Source organism: Prionailurus bengalensis, chromosome A1, assembly GCF_016509475.1.
Source record: "Prionailurus bengalensis isolate Pbe53 chromosome A1, Fcat_Pben_1.1_paternal_pri, whole genome shotgun sequence".
Lineage (NCBI taxonomy): Eukaryota > Metazoa > Chordata > Mammalia > Carnivora > Felidae > Prionailurus > Prionailurus bengalensis.
Genome location: NC_057343.1, coordinates 172612357 through 172630501, shown reverse-complemented (window position 1 = coordinate 172630501; position 18145 = coordinate 172612357). Strand labels below are relative to the sequence as shown.

The 18145-nt window shown below is 39.6% G+C and overlaps 1 long non-coding RNA gene across 1 annotated transcript in view; it reads left to right on the top strand.

The window, feature by feature from the left end:
* Positions 1 to 750: 750 nt before the first annotated feature.
* LOC122475423 overlaps positions 751 to 18145 on the top strand; it is a 30391-nt gene continuing 12996 nt past the window's right edge. The window contains exons 1-2 of the long non-coding RNA XR_006295169.1: positions 751 to 860; positions 15175 to 15307. This is a non-coding gene — a long non-coding RNA (uncharacterized LOC122475423). The remainder of the gene's footprint in view (positions 861 to 15174; positions 15308 to 18145) is intronic.

Sequence of the window (18145 nt, the reverse complement as noted above, 5' to 3'; positions counted from 1 at the left end):
AATTAAAAAGGGTAGGAAAAGTAACCAAACATAAAAGTAAATTCACATCCTTCACTTCCAAGTTCTGGTTGAAGATATTTGAAAGAGCAGGATGGTTTTCCATCTTTGGTAACTTAGACATACTTACAAAAAACAAAATTATTTCAAGTGTCTTCTATAGTATTGTTATTAATCTAAGTGTTATTCTTTACAAAATTATAGATAACAGCTGCTGCCAGTGTTGCTGTCTGCTGTGCCAATGTTGCTGTCCTCAAAATGATGTCTGTGGATACCTCTTTTTACTATTTCAGTCTCTGAATTTTTATGTCAAAAGCCAACTTTGCTTAAATGTTAACTATTTTTTTAAGTATGATTTATTCTGGAATAATTTTACGCGCACAGAAAATTTGCAAAGGCAATATAGCAAGTTCCTATGTGCACTTCATCCATCGTCTCCTAATGTTAACATCTGTAGTAGATTGAATGGTGGCCCCCCAAAATATATGTCCACAAACTAACTCCTGGAATATGTGAATGTGACCTTATTTGGAAAAAGAGTCTTTGCAGATGTAATTAAATTAAGGATCTCAAGATGGGATTGTTCTGGATTATTTGATTGGGCTGTAAATCTAATGACAAGTGTCCTTATAAAAGACACACAGAAGAGAGACATACAGGGAGAAGTGGAGAAGGCTTGCTTGCTTATTTATTTATTTATTTATTTATTTATTTATTTATTTATTACTGATGTCCCTTTTTTGTTCTAGGATCCAGTCCAGGACACTACATTGCATTAGTTGTTACATCTCCACAGTCTCCACTGGTTCATGATAGTTTCCCAGTCTTGTTTTTCATGACCTTGATGGTTTTGAGCAGTACTGGTAAGATACTTTGTAGAATATCCCCTACTATGAATTTGTCTGCTATTTTTCTCATGATTAGACTGGGTTATGAGTTCTGGGGAAGAATACCACAGAGGTGTGGTGCCCCTGTGGGGAAAGGGCTATATATATCCACATGACTTATCCCTGCTGTTGTTAGTCTTGATCACTTAGATAAAGTGGAGTTTTCCAGGTTTCTCCATTGTAAAGTCACATTTCCCCTATCTATACTATATTCTTTGGAATCAAGTCTTTAAGTTCATCCCTTCATGGGAGATTAATCTACCTCCTTGTAATAGGGAGAAGCTAATATGTATTATTTGGAATTTTTCTGTAAGATACATGCCTTCCTTCCTCCTTTTTTTCAATAATTTATATATATCAGTATCAATGTATGTATACATTATAATCCAATTCCACTTTATGATCTAATGCAACATTATTTTGTTACCCAAATTGTTCTAGTTTTTATGCCTACTATTATTATTGTTATTAATTGATTATATTGTATGATATTAGTTTAAGCTTTCTTTTTGTTCTCCAGTCTACTAGGTATCTATTGCTTCATAACAAATTACAGCAAAACTTAGGGGCTTAAAACAAACATTATTATCTCACAATTTCCATGGGTCAGGAAGTCTGGGGGTTGCTGAACTGGGTGCCTCTGCTCCCTCACAAGGCTGCAGGTTAGGTGTTTGGTGGAGCTGTCATTTTCTCAAGACTTGACTGGGGAGGATCTGCTTACCCAGTCTCACACACATTATTGTTGGTAGCCCTCAGGTCCTTGTTGGCCTTTGGATGGAGACATCAGTTCCTTGCCATGTAGGACAGGAACAGTCCTAGAACAGCTCATAACATGGCAGCTGGCTTCCCTCAGAGGGTGGCCAAGAAGGAAATTACAGTCTTTTTGTAACCTAATCTTGCAAGTGACATCCTACCACTTTTGCCATAATGTATTTGTTACAAGTAATCCACTAGTCCAGCCCACACTCAAGGCAGGGATGGGGGTTATAGAATGCCATTCTGAAGAGGAAGAGATGGTAATCACCGAGGCCATTTTCAAGGCTGTCCACCACACTCAGTATTCCACTGTTATATCCACTCACTTCAGTTGATTTGAATGGGCAGAGGGAGAAGAGAAGGGGGAAGCTTTGAAAAGCAAAACCACCGATGGATTAAACGTTTTGCTCGCAGTAACTTTTGACAAGGTGTCACATACTACATGGCATCTACCTCTTATTATTATTCATTTGTACATTTATCTGCTTATTTGTTTAGGAGTGTATGACATGTAATTTCAAGCCAAATGTGATATTTCTGACCCCAAGCTGTGGTCTACTTGAGATTTTTGGAAAACATTTTTTTCTTAATTAGCACCTGTGCATTTTTTAAGCTGTTTAGGCCCAGCCTCCTGAGCATCAGTCCTACCAGGTGTTATGTGAGCAGAAGTGGAACAATTAGTCATTTTAATTAAGCTAAATGTAATTACTTTCATAATCTTGAGTTGTTCATATTGAACTCCATCAAAATTGCCTTATGAAGCTGGGGAATTATGAAGAATTACTGACAAAGGATACTATCAATAATTTTTCCATTTCTATTGAACTCACTTTTAGTTTGGTCCATCTACCTTTAAATGAAATGATTTATTTGTTTCTTCCAGTAAAAAAAAAAAAAATTCATGCTCCCTGAAGAACACTTGAGAGTGAATAAAAGCCCAAAGGAAAACAACAAAAGAACACTCCAAATTATATAGCATAATGTTAACATTTTGATGCACAAAATTTCCACATTATTCTTATACATACGTATATATGTGTGTATATATATATATATATATATATATATATATATATATATTTAACACCATCTCAAATTTGTGGAATATTTAGAAATATATTATGCATATTTTCCTAAATAAATTATTTTTGCAAGGACTCATTTGACTCACCATTATTATCACTGAAAGTCCAACACATGGATTTTTGCTCTGTGATCAGAGCAGTGCCATGTAGGACAGGAGTGATCTGTGATCAGAGATTATTATCACCTCTGCACTCATCCAACAAGCATATACTGACTTCTTACTATTGGCTGGTCACTGTCGTGACAACACAATGAGAGAGATCCTGGCATGGGGAGAGCACCAGCCAAGTATTTGGAAAGCTCAGTTTTCATTTCAGCTTTGCTACTAATTGGCTCATGTCCTTGGACTAATAAAAACCAACAGCTAACATATACTGAACATTCACTTAAAAAATTTTTTTTTAAGTAAGCTCTAGGCCCAACACGGGGCTTGAACTCATGACCCCAAGATCAAGAGTTGCATCCTCTACTGACTGAGCCAGCCAGTCTCCCCTCTACTGAACATTCACTATGTGCTAAGTGCTGCTCAAAGCCCTTCACTTATACTTTCATGTTTAATCACAACACCTCAGTGAGGTAGATACTATTATAATTATGCTCATTTTACAGAGGAAAAGATTGAGGCCAGAGAGATTAGGGAACTTGCCCAACGGCACATAGCTAGTAGGTAGTGGAGCCAGCATTTAACCCTGGTAGCTAATTCTGGAGCTTATATTCTTAACCACCACTCTATACTTTTGAAATGACTGTGAGCACTTGCTCTCTGGCCCTTAGTTTCCACATTGGCAGAATGAATAGAAGTTGTCCTAAAAGCAGGTGATCTCCAATGTCATTTGCTTGTTTGCAAGTGTAATAGGATTTCATCATATGCATAATTAACTTATTCAACTTCAGAATTTCTTTAAATGAAGAGTGAAAGCAAGAGAGAAAGAAATTGAAAGAAAAAGTTTAAATAATACAGAGGATTGAAGTCAGCAGTCAGTGCAGGTTGGTCAAAACCTATGGAAATAATGTATGAATGATTTAATTTTAAAATTATTCTTGTCATTGACAATGGAAAGAAATGTATTGTTCTGGTGACCAGGTATATTAGTGGTGATAGATTCACCCACATTCTTGAAGAAGAAATTGAAGAATTAATTGAAGTGATTGGTGAAACACTTATAAGTGATAAATTAGGGGGGGCCATAAAATCAACTTGTAGTTGCCAAAAAAATTGCACACTATAATTTTTAACCAATGTATTTTTTTTAAAGTTTATTCATTTACTTTGAGAGAGAGAGAGAGAGAGAGAGAGAGAGAGAGAATCCTAAGCAGGCTCTGCATGCAGAGCCAATGTAGAGCTCGAACCCATGAACCATGAGATCATGACCTAAGCTGAGATCAAGAATCAGCCACTTAACCAACTAAGCCACCCAGGCATCCCTAATAAGTGTATTTTAAGGATAGTTTTACTGTATGTGATTTTTAAAAAGTTACTGACTTTAAAATCAAACCTGGAAGTAAGATGTGAATCCATTTTAACAGATACCTACTCAAATTAAATTTTTTTGGAAAGATAAAAGTTTATATTAAAGAATCCAAAAGCCAAGATTCATTCTGGCCTCATGAGGAACTAGACTATGACCAAAAAACCATTAGGATCCAAGGTAGCAATTTCCTGGCTCCTTTTCTTTATTTCTCTGCTTCTCTATGGGGACCTGTTTGATTCTCTTTCCACACAAGCTTTCTTTACTTCTCCAGGCATGGGTGGAAAATGGTCATCCTACATAGTCTTCCAGGCCAGGCCCTTGGCAGGGAATGACCAGTGTTTCTGAGACTTAACTCCAAATGTTCTGGAGAATCTGCAACCTGAGATAGGTTTGTGAGACCCAAGATAGGGCTCTATGCCCACTTTCCAGGAGAAACCATGGGGAAGGATCTAAATCCAGAACAGGAACTGCTACATGGTGTGTTTCAGCATACCAGCCACAAATGGCCTCACAGAGGTTCCTGAGTCACTGAAGCAGGGCTCATAAGCAGAGGAGGAAGTCACTGGACTCGCCCTGCAGACAGAAGTGAGGGAGATCTTAACGGTGATGAGAGAAAACCAGACAGGACATCGGATGCCTTAGTAGGTGACCAGTAATAACAGGGCACTGTGGAATCCCTGGGGACTTAGCTACAACCCGGGAAAAGGGCAGTGGGGAAAGGAAGAATGACAAAGGACCAGATATCATTTCTGCCTCTTAGTGAAATGGAGCTTAAAACAAAAGCTAGACTGAATTATAGAAAAATAATATTGTGTTGGTAGGACACTTGCTTTGAGGGTCAAGACTTGTATGCAATACCCATGGAGACCTGTCCGGAATTGCTGTGATTCCTCATGCAGCACATCCTGAAATACAGATTACTGATACTCTCCAGAATTAGGGCCAAGCCATTTTGGGCAACACTTGTGATCCCATGCCAAGACAAGGTAGGTACTCAAGATACCAGTGATTTCAGGAAAACCAGGGGACTGTAGTGAAATTTAAATTGGCAATAGTTCTACAAAAAATGCTTTAAAGTTTTTGGGCAACTTGAGGGGCGCCTGGGTGGCGCAGTCGGTTAAGCGTCCGACTTCAGCCAGGTCACGATCTCGCGGTCCGTGAGTTCGAGCCCCGCGTCAGGCTCTGGGCTGATGGCTCGGAGCCTGGGGCCTGTTTCCGATTCTGTGTCTCCCTCTCTCTCTGCCCCTCCCCCGTTCATGCTCTGTCTCTCTCTGTCCCAAAAATAAATAAACGTTGAAAAAAAAAATTTAAAGTTTTTGGGCAACTTGAGAGTGGTGGGGAGAAGGAAGAGGACAATTGTTAACCTTAATAAAGTTAATGGGTAGATCTGAGTTCTATGAATACCAAGAAGGTAGTTAAAAAGGTAGGTGCATGATATGTTCTTTTCAAGGCATCTTTCTCAGACAGTGATTTTAGCCAGTGGATTCCGGAGAGGAAGGAGTGATTCCAGCAGCACCAGCTCAGGCCCTGACAGATGGCACAGATGGGCAGTTATCATAGCAGCTCTTTTGGGATCCCCTGACCCAGGCTGTTCTTAAGGTAGCTTCCAAGGCAGAAGGATCCTGATGCTCTGCCAAGTGGGTGTCCCTTTACTGTGCTATGGATTGATGCAGTGGCCAGGGCCACAGCCAGACATCTCTTGGAGAAGGACTCCTTAACAAGCCTTGAGAGGACGCTGCTCTGCATTGGAAGGCGGACAGTTCTAAGACTCTGGTGAAGTACAAGAACACCCCTATTTTGTTTTGTTAGTAGGAAGAGAAGAATATTTTAATGGTGAAATTACCTTAAATGAAACCATCAGCCACTAATACTGGAGCTAAGGCCTACTCAGTGAAGGTAGGAGGAAAACATCTCAGAAAACTTAGAGGACAGAGAATAGAGCCATTTTGTACCTTCAAGAGTCTGGGTTCAGTAAACTCTCATATCCCTTCTTTCTCCAGACCTCTAAAGCTCAGAGATCTTAAAGATTTTAGGCATGAAGTTATGGTGGAGAGTCAGGTTGGGGAGCCTGGTCATACACCTGCTGCCTTATTTAAGTCAACAAAAGCTTTCACTTCTTTTGTAAAGTGAGTCCCTCAAGGCCTCCTCTCAGTTCAGTGGAAGTGATGGGTGAATTTGGGGGGCAGGGAGCCAAGGGATTATTAACGAGGGATGGAAGAATTTCCTGGGGAACTTCAGATAGGGAGCATTATAAGGGGAAGAACTCACCCGTGGTCTATTCTCACCTTTGGGAGCCTGGGGGAAATAACACTCCTGTGGTCAGGGGCTGCTTTGTGCACAGCAGTTCTCATTTGGGATTTGGACCCAGGTCTCAACCTGTGGTACGTGTGTGTTCGGAAGGGTGCAGTTGGTGAGGGTGAGGAGTAACACCTGCAGATAGAGTACATTTACAGGGCTATAAATATTTAATTTAGGAAGAAAATATTGTGGAATAGTATCTTTGAGATTTATTATTATATATTTTTTGGCACTTCCTTTCCTCTCTCCATTTGGAGCAGATGGTCAGCTCTGAGCTCATCACCTCAGGAAGGGAAGTGACAGCATAGAAAGAACCTCTCCAGAGTTGTGTTCCAAACCCTAAGTCCTTAGGGAACTAAGAGTATTTTGGGTATGGAAAAAATATTTAGAAAGAGTAGGAGGAAGAGAATAGGGCTTCCCTCAAGATTACAGAAAGATCCTGCAGGCTGGAGGGTGAGAAGGGGAACCAGTGGAGCCTTCGAGAGGGGCTCTAAGCTCTGGTGCCCCAGTGCCGTTCTGGGGAATGGCTATGTGGAATGCCTGGCAAGTGGGGCCAGAAGAGCCTTTCATATATTCCTATGCTCCAGGGATCTTGAAGCAGCAGTTTCTACACTGGGATCTCTGGACTGTACGTTGTCCCACCTGGCCTGTGGTCACCCGTCCATGCTGGTCTCCACATTCTCTCTATCCTTTACATTTAGCAGTCTTCATGGCCCCTTCTGCTCAGGTAGCTCTCTCTGCTGTTTCTTCTATGCCAGGCTAGAGGAGATAGGAATGTTCTGTGCCTGTGTACCATGCTAGGACACAGGCATCTGTGTGAGGCTGTCAGCGTCCCATCTGCCTACATGTACCTCAAGGTCAGTCTCTGTTTGAGGCCCTGATACATCTCTGAGGTCTCACTCTGATACCTGGTACTGGGACTTTCATATTTTTATGTTCCTATTCATCAGCTCTCCTTGACAAAAACCATAATGAGGCTCAGAGAAGCATAAGCATTGCTAAAAAGGAAAAGGAATTGTTTAATAAGAATTTAAAGGTTTATACACTCTCATATTGCAGATTCTCTCTGAGTTACCTGTCCTGTCCCCATGGACTCATGACAATCAATGATGGTCTTCTGGAGACTGAAAATCAAGCTGAGAAGTAGACAAGTTTCTCCTATAGTATGCTATCAAATGCCATATTGGGGCCCTTGGGTGGCTCAGTTGGCTGAGCATCCAACTTTGGCTCAGGTCATGATCTCACAGCTCATGAGTTCAAGCCCTGTTTCGGGCTTGCTGCTGTCAGGGCGGAACCCACTTTGGATCCTCTGTCCCCCTCTTTGTCTGCCCCTCCCCCACTTGCTCGTGCACATGTGCTCTCTCTCTCTCTCTCTCTCTTCTCTCTCTCTCTCAAAAATTAAAAAAAAACATAAAAAAAGAAATGTCATATAAAGCTCCTGCTACAGACACTTAAATCACATCAATCTCTCTTTTTTATTAAAACAAAAATTTTAATGTTTATTTATTTTTGAGAGAGAGACAGAGACAGAGTATGGGCAGGGGAGGACCAGAGAGAGAGGGAGACACAGAATCCAAAATAGGCTCCTGGCTCTGAGGTGTCAGCACAGAGCCTGACACGGGGCTCAAACCCACAGACCATGAGATCATGCCCTGAGCTGAAGTCAGATGCTTAACTGACTGAGCCTCCCAGAGACCCCACATCAATCTCTCTTCAGAGTTTAGTATGACTGGGGTCTGCAGTAGCCTGTCACATAAAACAGAGTTGCATATTATTCAGGAGCTTGTTCGTGAAATCAACTTAACACAAATATTCATAGTGAAAATTACCTTAAAACCTTCTCCTTCTCCTTCTCCTCCGTCTCCTCCTTCTCCTTCTCCTTCTTCTTCTTTTCCTTAAAGTAATCTTTATGCCCAGCATGGAGCTCAAACTCACCAGAGATGAGTTGAACTCTCCTGAGATCAAGAGTTGCGTGCTCTACCCAGTAAGTCAGTCAGGCACTCCTCCCTTAAAATCTCATTAAATCTTCAGTTGAGCTCCATATGAAGTAGGTGCCTTGAGTTTATGGACAGTGTTGTTTTAAGGTTTCTTTAAATTCTAGAATCACATTCAGTGTGGTGAGATGCTCACACTATGAGAGGCACATTGAAGGAAGAATAGTTTACGTCTCTCAGGTTAATTTGAATTTGGGGTGTGAATGAGCATGTGGGGCAAAGATATACATACCTTTTATTATAATGTACACATTATTAGATTTATGTAATTCCTTTTTGGTAGAGCAAATATAGAACTATGTTAGACATAGCTTAAGGTACCAAGATCTCAAGGGGTATACAATTCTACTCCTGAGATAATTAAATAGTAACGTAAGAAGTAAATGGCAGCAGTAAATAGTCTCACAGTGGTCTCACACCATCTCTTCACTCTGGATCATTCACTGTGGCTTCATTATTGGGTTTCATGTATTGGAAATATATCCACCAATACTACAGGTCTGTATCTTCCCAGGTTATGCCCAATAAAACAGAGTTTGTCTTTGTCAGCAGTTCTAGAACTTGTATCTCATCAGATCTGATTGGTTCACATGCTCATCCTAAACTCATCATCACCTTAAAGTAGAGATTAATGGTAAGAGAAGGGGGGTAGAAGGTAATTGTTTGATTGATATGATTTAATTCTTGCATACCCCTGGAGACAGGGCTGGAGTTAATTTCACTATAAGCACTTATGCAGAATAAGAAAGAAGTTGTTTACCAGAGGAAAATTGGGAGAATGCATCTTGAAAAAGGTGAATGGATAGTGGGAAGTGAAATGATATTCTTTTTTTTTTTAATTTTTTTTTAATGTTTATTTATTTCTGAGGCAGAGAGAGACAGAGCCTGAGTGGGGGAGGGTCAGAGAGAGAGGGAGACACAGAATCAGAAGCAGGCTCCAGGCTCTGAGCTGGCAGCACAGAGCCCAATGAGGGGCTCAAACTCACAAACCGTGAGATCATGACCTGAGCCGAAGTCGGTCGCTCAACCGTCTGAGCCACCCAGGTGCCCCTTCTTTTTTTTTTTTTTTTTTTAGTTTATTTATTTATTTTGAGAGAGAGAGAGAGAGAGAGACAGACAGACAGACAGAGCGTGCGAGCAAGTGAAGGGCAGAGAGAGAATCCCAAGCAGGCTCCACATGGTCAGCACGGAACCTGATGCAGACTCGAACCCATGAACTGTGAGATCATTACCTGAGCTGAAGTCAGACACTTAACTGAGACTGAGCCACCCGGACGCCCTGAGAAATGATCTTAAAAAAGTTTAAAATGTTGGAAATTTCTGGGCAGAAGAATGATATTCCAGCCTTAAACAACTGGGAAAAGGAAAGTGGGATGAGGGAGAAGTCAGATTAAAGAAGCAAGGGGCTAAATTGGAAGGAATTGAATTCAAAGGACAAGGGTCATGCTGGGAAAGACCTGAATAAAACATAGAATTCAGAGGCAGGCAATGAGGAAGCAGCTATCTTTTGGGTCCCTGTTTGAATTTTGGGGTGAAGTTGTTTTGTATTCATCTGTCGGCCCTAGGTCCTTTCCCTTCTGGAGTGTTCACAAAGGCCTGAGACTTCCAGAGCAGTTCACCAGAAGAACTATCATCTAGATGAAAGGTTTTACTTAATATGATAAAAAAAACATTTCTGGGGATTATTAATAGAGGGATAGTGGTTGTACTTTGCTCTTTTACTCATTTTCTTTCTTTCTTTCTCTTTTTTTTTTTTTTTCTAATCAGGGTAACTATTTGAAAACCATGTAAAACAAGGGCAAAATTACGTCCCCAAAAGATCACTGGAGCTTTCTCCTATGTTTTTTGCAACACAAAAATGAGATTAATTGGAAAATGACAGAATCAAAGATATGTTTCACTTGCTTTAAGCAAAGGCCAGCTTTAATATAGAGCATTTGCATCTTTCATTCGGAAAACAATTATGAGCTGATTTATATATTACAGAATTCAGTTGCTGCTTAAAACCATTAAATTATCCCGTTGAATTCCTGCATAGCTCCTTAAGAAATGTGTAAAAGACAAAAACAAGAACATTTAACATTTTAAAGCATACATTATCAGGTGAAACTGTTAATTTCTTGGCAAGGTCCAGATTATTATTTCGTTTAGAGATATATGTTATTATTGTGTTGGAATTGGCAGCAACTTGGACTGAGGCCTTTTATTAAAAAAAAAATTAAGAATGGAAGCCTTTTTTCTATGAGAGTGTTGGTTAGCCTTGCATTTGTTTTGGAGATCTAATAGCTACCATATGTTAGACCTATTAAATGAATGATGTAATTTAGGCTGCCTGTTGTCCTGCCAACTGCTCTGTGCTGCCTCCTCATTTTTAGCATGTATTACTCCAATATGTTCATATATCACCCAGCAGTAGCTTCTTATACAATCATGTTAGTCCTTGGGCCTTTAACCCCATTCATCATCATATATAGGCTCTGTCTCCTTCCTTTCAGAATTGAAACTAATGAAAAATAATGGTAAACCTTGGCAAAGAGTGTGCTTCCAGGAGAATAATCAACCCAATATTCTGGCTCATGGATAGAAAACCAAGGGCAGTGTTGATGTTTAAGACAAGAGCACAATGTATGATTAAGATAATTCAGGCTTCTCCACGACATGAAAGACAGAAAAATGTTTTCTCGTGTGAAACATTAGATGGTACATTTCTCCACCCTAGTGAGCAGGATGATAGAATGAGAATGATCAGAGCAAAAAAGAATAACGTGTTATATATTAAATGCTCTTTGTATGTGCCACCTCTGCTGGCTCTTATCCAGGAAGATAGTAAGTTCAGTCTGGGTATCTCAAGTATTTGTGTAGCTATAACCCATGTATTTTCAATTTTATAAATGGGAAAACAGTGAGCCAAAATTGACTAATGACTTGTTTCAAGTCACCATTTATATATCATTATTTAGTAAAAGGAAGTTTGTAGATATAAAAAAATTACTTTGGGAAAAATCCATTATCAATGATTAGATAAATATAATTGAAATCTATTTCTTACCAGCCTAAATTCACTGTTCTGCAATTATCCTAGGCCTGTTTTTACTAGCGTTTTCCTGGAAGTCCATTAGTGGGACTTTTTTCAGCATTATAAAGGAATCCTAGAATTGCCACTGTGCAGCTTCAAAGACTTTGTATAATGTCTTATGTATTCAAGTGTTAGGACTACTTATTTTAAGTAATAGACTTTCAATATGGCAGATTTCTTTTTTCTACCTTGTGTCTTATGTTTCAGTGTTCTATGGGGTTTTCTTTTTCTTTAAACCTAGGATTGGAGAGATAATTTTCTTTAATTTACACCTTCTGCATGGTCCAGCAGGACCTAAAATTAATCCTTTCCTTTATGGGGAGTGCATAACAGTTGTACTCTTATGTAACCTGTTGGCTCCCACTTGTCATCTTAATGAACTTCCCCATTTCCTACTGTTTTACAATCTGTCATTTTGGCATCTTAAAACTTCCTGTACTCTTCTTCCTTTGGTAAGTGTATTAGTTTCCTAGGGCTGCCATAACAAAGTACCACAGACTGAGTGGCTTAAGCAACAGAAATTTAATTTCTTACAGTTCTGGAGACTAGAAGTCTGAGATCAAGGTGTGAGCAGGATTGCTTCTTTGTGAGGGCCTTGAGGAAAGGATCTGTTACAGGCCTGTCTCTGTGGCTTGTGGATGGTAGTCTTCTTCCCGTCTTATCATATTCTTTGTGCCTTCTTCCTGTCTTTCCTTTGTGTGCATGTTTATATCCAACTTTCCTCTTATAAGGACACCAGTCATATTGGACCAGGGCCCAAACTAATGACCTCATTTTAATGTAATTATTTATGCAAAGTAATTTTGGGGGAGGTGGGGATACAAATTTAGCCCATAACAGTGGGAAAGAAAGCACAGAAATATTTAATGCTACATGGCATTTCTGGGGTGTTGAGATTCCGTGGATCCCCGAAATATGGGTCTTAATTATCAGGCAAGAAACATGGATATGTTGCCTAGTAACATTAGTCTTCTAGCAGTCAAAATGCTAACCTGTTAAGACTTATACCCTACCCTCACTCTCTACATGTCAACAAAACAATGTGGGCTGAGTTAGCAAGTGTGAAGGGAATAGAGATCCTAAAACAGGGAGAAAGAGAACCTCCAGAGCTTGGCATGCCAAATGGCAATGGAAGTTAGATATTCTTTTCAGGGGTATTTTCATTCAGGTTACAACACATACCTGTAAACCAACACTCAGCCATCCCAAAATTTTAGGATGATATGTATTGAATATGTGCTGTTTTGTGGAAGTCAACAATGTAAATTCTCTCTAGTTTTCAAGTCTTTAAATGTAGATCTCTAAATAATTTAAAAAGATTATATAATAATTTCAAAATTGTTAAACAGTTAAGAACCTATTTCTTTGGAGTCAGTATAAAAAATAGAACTATGGAAAGAATCACATGTTACTAGAAGGCAGAACATATCAGAAGTTTGTAAATAACTTTTGACTTTCAATGCCATTATTTTCTTCTTGGAACCATAAATTGTGATTGAATTAGAGATAAAAATGTTTTTTTCATCGTGACCTAGTGAAAATGATTTAGGAGCAGGCTAGTAAGTGGTTAAATTCTAGAGATGAGAAGTTAGCCTCAGGACTTTTACCAGATTGAATATATGTCTGTCTTCTCTGATTGTCGGGCTTCAAGTTTAATTCTGGGGACAGCCCAGGGAGTAAGCACCTGTATGGGGGGAGTAAGGAGTGGAAGGGAGATGTTCCAGCCTCATCCTCCATGGAAACTGACCTGGCCTCTTAAAGTGTCTTTCTGGATTAAGGATGCCAGACTAAGATCTGTTATGAGCTACCTACTTCCCCATATGAGCTACCTACTTCACATCATTCAGAGGAGGGTATAAGGAGGGAAATGGGGGCACCAAGTAGGTCCACTCAGTTGTTTCTACCAAAGGTTCTCAAAAGGCTGGCATGTCATATACTCATACTTTGCCCCTTAAAAGCATACGTTTGTTTATGCTCCCCCTTTTGCTTCATTAATTCTAGATAAGGATTATTTTACATTCGAAGTGTTTTTAGCAAGGCCTTAGAATTTCCAGTATTAACCCACTTGCTATTCTTTATAAAAGTCACAGTTTCAAAGTTACATTTAATATAGAGTGGGTTTACCTTAGAAACAATGGGGATTACTGTCAAGTGTTTTCTTTCTAAGTGGAGTTTTCTTGAGCTGTTGTAAAGGGCAGTCCTCACTAATATGCTTAAGTCTAGAAATTGCTGTTTTTAACTAATGGGTAAAAACTAGACGACTTATCTCTTTTCTCAGAAAGTATTAGTGACTTCCTGTGGGAGGAAAGAAGTGGGAGAAAACCCTTCCTACACTCTTTAACAGTTTCCTATGTTATTTTCTGTGGCCTAAAGAGAGATGCATCCTGTTCTCCTTTCCCAATTTATCACTTCCTCGCTATACTCAATCCCCACACACCCACAGGGACCAACTCTCACTTCTACTGGTTTCGTTGTGCAGTTCATTTATTTCTATAATCCTTCCAAATGACTCAAAAAAGTGGATGTGTATGTATTCTTAGAAGTGTCATCTCACTTGTTTTTAAATTATAACGCCAAATGGAATTTTAATCAACCTTCCAGGTCAGTTAAATAAAAAGTTTGGTTATAAACCAAGAGTTAAAGTTACTGTTATGTATTGAGTTTTTAGCAGTGGGAAATGATTATAAATGATAATTCTTCATCTTGCAGGTTAGGAAATAGAATGATCTGAAAGCTCTTTCCTGTTGTATCTGTGACATGAGTAGATCGATTCAATATATACATTCTACAGATTCTCAACAGCCTTTGCTCAAGGGAAGGGCTGGGCTTGTGTGTGTGTGTGTGTGTGTGTGTGTGTGTGTGTGTGTGTGTCCTGTCAGTCCTAAGTAAAGTGGTAGTAGATATCCTGGACTCCTGTATTGACATTTCTGGTTGGGCTTTTCTTTCTCTTCTTCCTTTCTCTCTTCCTTTCTTCCTTTCTGTTTTCCTTCTTTCCTTCTTTCCTTCCTTCCTTCCTTCCTTCCTTCCTTCCTTCCTTCCTTCCTTTTTCTTTTTTCTTTCTTTCTTTCTTTCTTTCTTTCTTTCTTTCTTTCTTTCTTTCAAGTTAGGCATATGCTGGAGTCAGTGGCTCAGCTAGGTTATATAGTTTGAGAGGAGAATTGGTAGGATTTAGAAGGAATTTTTTATGAAAGCCTTAGGGGAAGTGTTTAGTTATTTTTTTGGAGCAGGGACTAAAGGAATTATCCAGAAGGTAGTGGAAAAACAGGCACTTATTCCTCTAGGTGTTTATATGAGGGTAGAGGGCTGAAAGAAAAATATTTACAGGCATGTTGATTGATCTGGGAGCCAGGTGGAGAGTATTATTAAGGATAGACTGTTTTTGATAAATGGTAACCATCCTCACGATGATAAAAACATGAGAAAGATAGGAGACCAGACGTCTTTCCTTTTTATGGGACCAATAAATATTGCCTTATATTACAATGAATGAAATCATTCAAAGAGAGGATTCCAAAGACATATGCAAATACATTTCCAAAAATAAAGTGGCCGAGTGTAGAAGTAAGAACTTTTTTTTCTTATGTACTTTTTTACTTATTAAAACACAGAATCAGGTGGAGGAGGAACACGCTGACATTCATCTCCCAGGGAATGGTCTCTTTACCCTGCATCCACATGGTGAAGCACTATAGAAGATTCTCCCCATGGGTCAGCTTCTCTCCAGTGCCAGACTCCTCAAAGGTAACCCTGCTGAAGTGTGGTTTCTGTCTTTGAACTTTTCTAGCTTTATGTTTGGAAATTATATATACATATGCATATATACGGATTTATAAATGTATACATAGTATGTACATGTAATCACTTATATATACAAATGATTATATATAATTTTGCTTTGTATATATTTTTCTAAACACAAGACATTTTGCTAACTGTATTATTTTATAATTTGTATTTTTAAGTTATTAGTAGGTTGTGGAGATGTTCCCATAATAATCCATACCATTTTTTTTATTTGTATTAATCTTGGTTTAAAAAATGCTAATTGACCCTAAGGAGACTAATAGACTATAGGAGAATGATGTTGAATGATGTGGATATATGTATGAGTGTTAGAAGCAAGAACTTTTAATGTCTGCACTGATCAAGAGGTCAGGGATGTAACCCTAAGATAACTAAATTATCAGTTAGTGCTGGGGTCTGTGTAAAATGACTTGACCTGGTAAAGAACTACTTCCTCAGAGGGATGAGGGAAAGGACATAAATAATGACTCAGAGAGGCTTTTGAAAAGTGGTGAAGCAAGTGTCATCCATTAGAAATTTATTAATAATTTATTAGACTCAATATGTATCTTATTTTTTCACTTTAACTGAGCAAGGATGTACTTCCTTTCTTGGACTATGGGAAGAATTTATTGAAGTCTAACATTTCAAACTAGTTTCAACACTCAAAATGATGTTTTAGTCAAATGAAAAGTGCAGAGAAAAATGAGATTGGGGAGAGGGCTCGATCACACAGCCAGAGCCTTGGAGACCAGCTGGAAGACTAAAGGAGTGAGCACAGGTCATTGCAGGGCAGCCTGGGGCCAAGGAGGGGGACTTGGAGTCTAGTGGGAGATGCTATTCCTCACTCTCCTGTTTGGATGAGGGCTAGGAGCCATAAGTCTCTACATGTGATACAAGGTCTATAAATAATGGACCAAAACTTGGGCAATCCAAATATCGGAAGGATAGAGGTTAGAGGACTAGCAAAAGAAGAACAGACTGCCGAGAAACTACACTGAAATTTTTGGCAAAAAGGGGGGACCGCGAGGCCAAAACCTGACAAGAAATAATGAAGCCAACCTACCGGATCTAATGGCTGTGCAACCTTTATGTGTGTCCAAGACTGTGAATCAGGAGGTGGGTCTGGCATCCAGTGTCACCATAATTGGGATGCAGCCATATCCCAGGCTTAGCCAAGAAGGAATCCCAGGAAGGGAGCATGGAACCTGCAGCCCTCCTTTCCCATCACACTCCCCTGGAATCTAGGGGCATGGCCATTTCGTTAGCATACTTGAAAGTGGAATTTTTCAGGATTGTATTTGTTTAGACTTGTGAAAAATTGTTGGAAAGAAAAAAGTGTCATTTGCTTGTTTCAGAGACAGGAAATGTGGGAGAAACTGGGTGGGAGAGGGTGTGTGTATTGAACTCTAGGAAGAATCAAGAGAAAGAAGTGTCTGTAGCAGTGATTCTCCATGTGGCATTGAAGTATTTTGCCCCCAGAACATTTGGCGGTATATGGAGACTTTTTTAATTGTTGGGACTGTAGGAGAGCATGCTACTGACATTTAGTGGGGAGAGGCCAGGGAGGCTCCTAAGCACCCTACAATGCACAGGAAGTCCCACCGCCACGGCAACAAAAAGTATTTGGTTCAATATGACAATAGTGCAGAAGCTGGGAAACCTTGGTTTAGAGGCAAGTAGATGGCTCAGCTGAAACAGAGGAGGTGAATGGGTCTTAGCACCACCAGGCCTGATGCAGGAAAGGGCTGAACGGAGGTCCTGTGGGTGGGAAACTGCTAGAAAGCACACAGTGTCTGCAGGGTGGGAGTGGGATGGGGTGCAATGGAGTGAGGAGTATTTGCAGAAACGTCTTTCATTCCTTAACAATGTATCTGGCAGAGACACCAACATCTGTTACTTTCGAGGGGGAGTTAATTTTGTCCCAGTTTGTTTTCTAAAGGGACCTGTGGTCAAAACATGTCTTGCCTACTTGTGCTCACTATTTACCTTCAAGCCAGAAGGAGAAAATAAGATCTACTTTCTCTTTTTGGTCTCCTCTACCATGAGAAAGTTCTTCCCTTGACATCACTGCTTCCTTGAGTTATCATCCGGTTTTCTATTTCCTTTAATGGCCAGTGAGTAGATTATATTTTGTGCCTCCATCTTCTTTTTACACAGCCTATACTGCCTGTTATATTTGACTGAGTCTATGCAGTGAAAGCTCATCAGTGCCCTCCATCTTACTCTACTCAGAGTCCTTATTCTGTCTGCTTCTCTCCAACTATCGACACTGTTGTCTACACTTTTCTTGAAATTTTTTTCTTCCTTTAGTTTTCTAGACCCTTCTGGATCCTCTTTTTCATCCCAAAATCTTTCTCTTGCCCCTTTTCTAGCTCAGTAGCTACTCCTGGTCTTTGCAGCTATATTCTCTGTCTTACTCTTTAATATATTTTCCTGGTGATGTCACTCCATCAACTCACTGTGGATGAGTTGTAATTTTTTTCTCTTAGGTCATCAGTCTTGTTTGATCTTTTAAGTTACAGATACTTACTGTCAACCAACTAGACAACTCCACTTTACTTCTATGCTGTGATATCAAATGTTTGAGTAAAAGTTGATCATATTCTCTGTTATCAGTTGGGAAGTTGTCTGATGCCTTTAAGATGTCCCCAGGGAAAAACTCATCTGACCTATCTCTGATTTGCTTCTTTGGTGCCTAGTTTTCCCTGTATCTCCTGAATCAGCTTTTCTCAAGACTTTGGACTTCTGCTCCAGTGAGAAGATTCATTTTTCTCTGGAAATTGAACACTCATT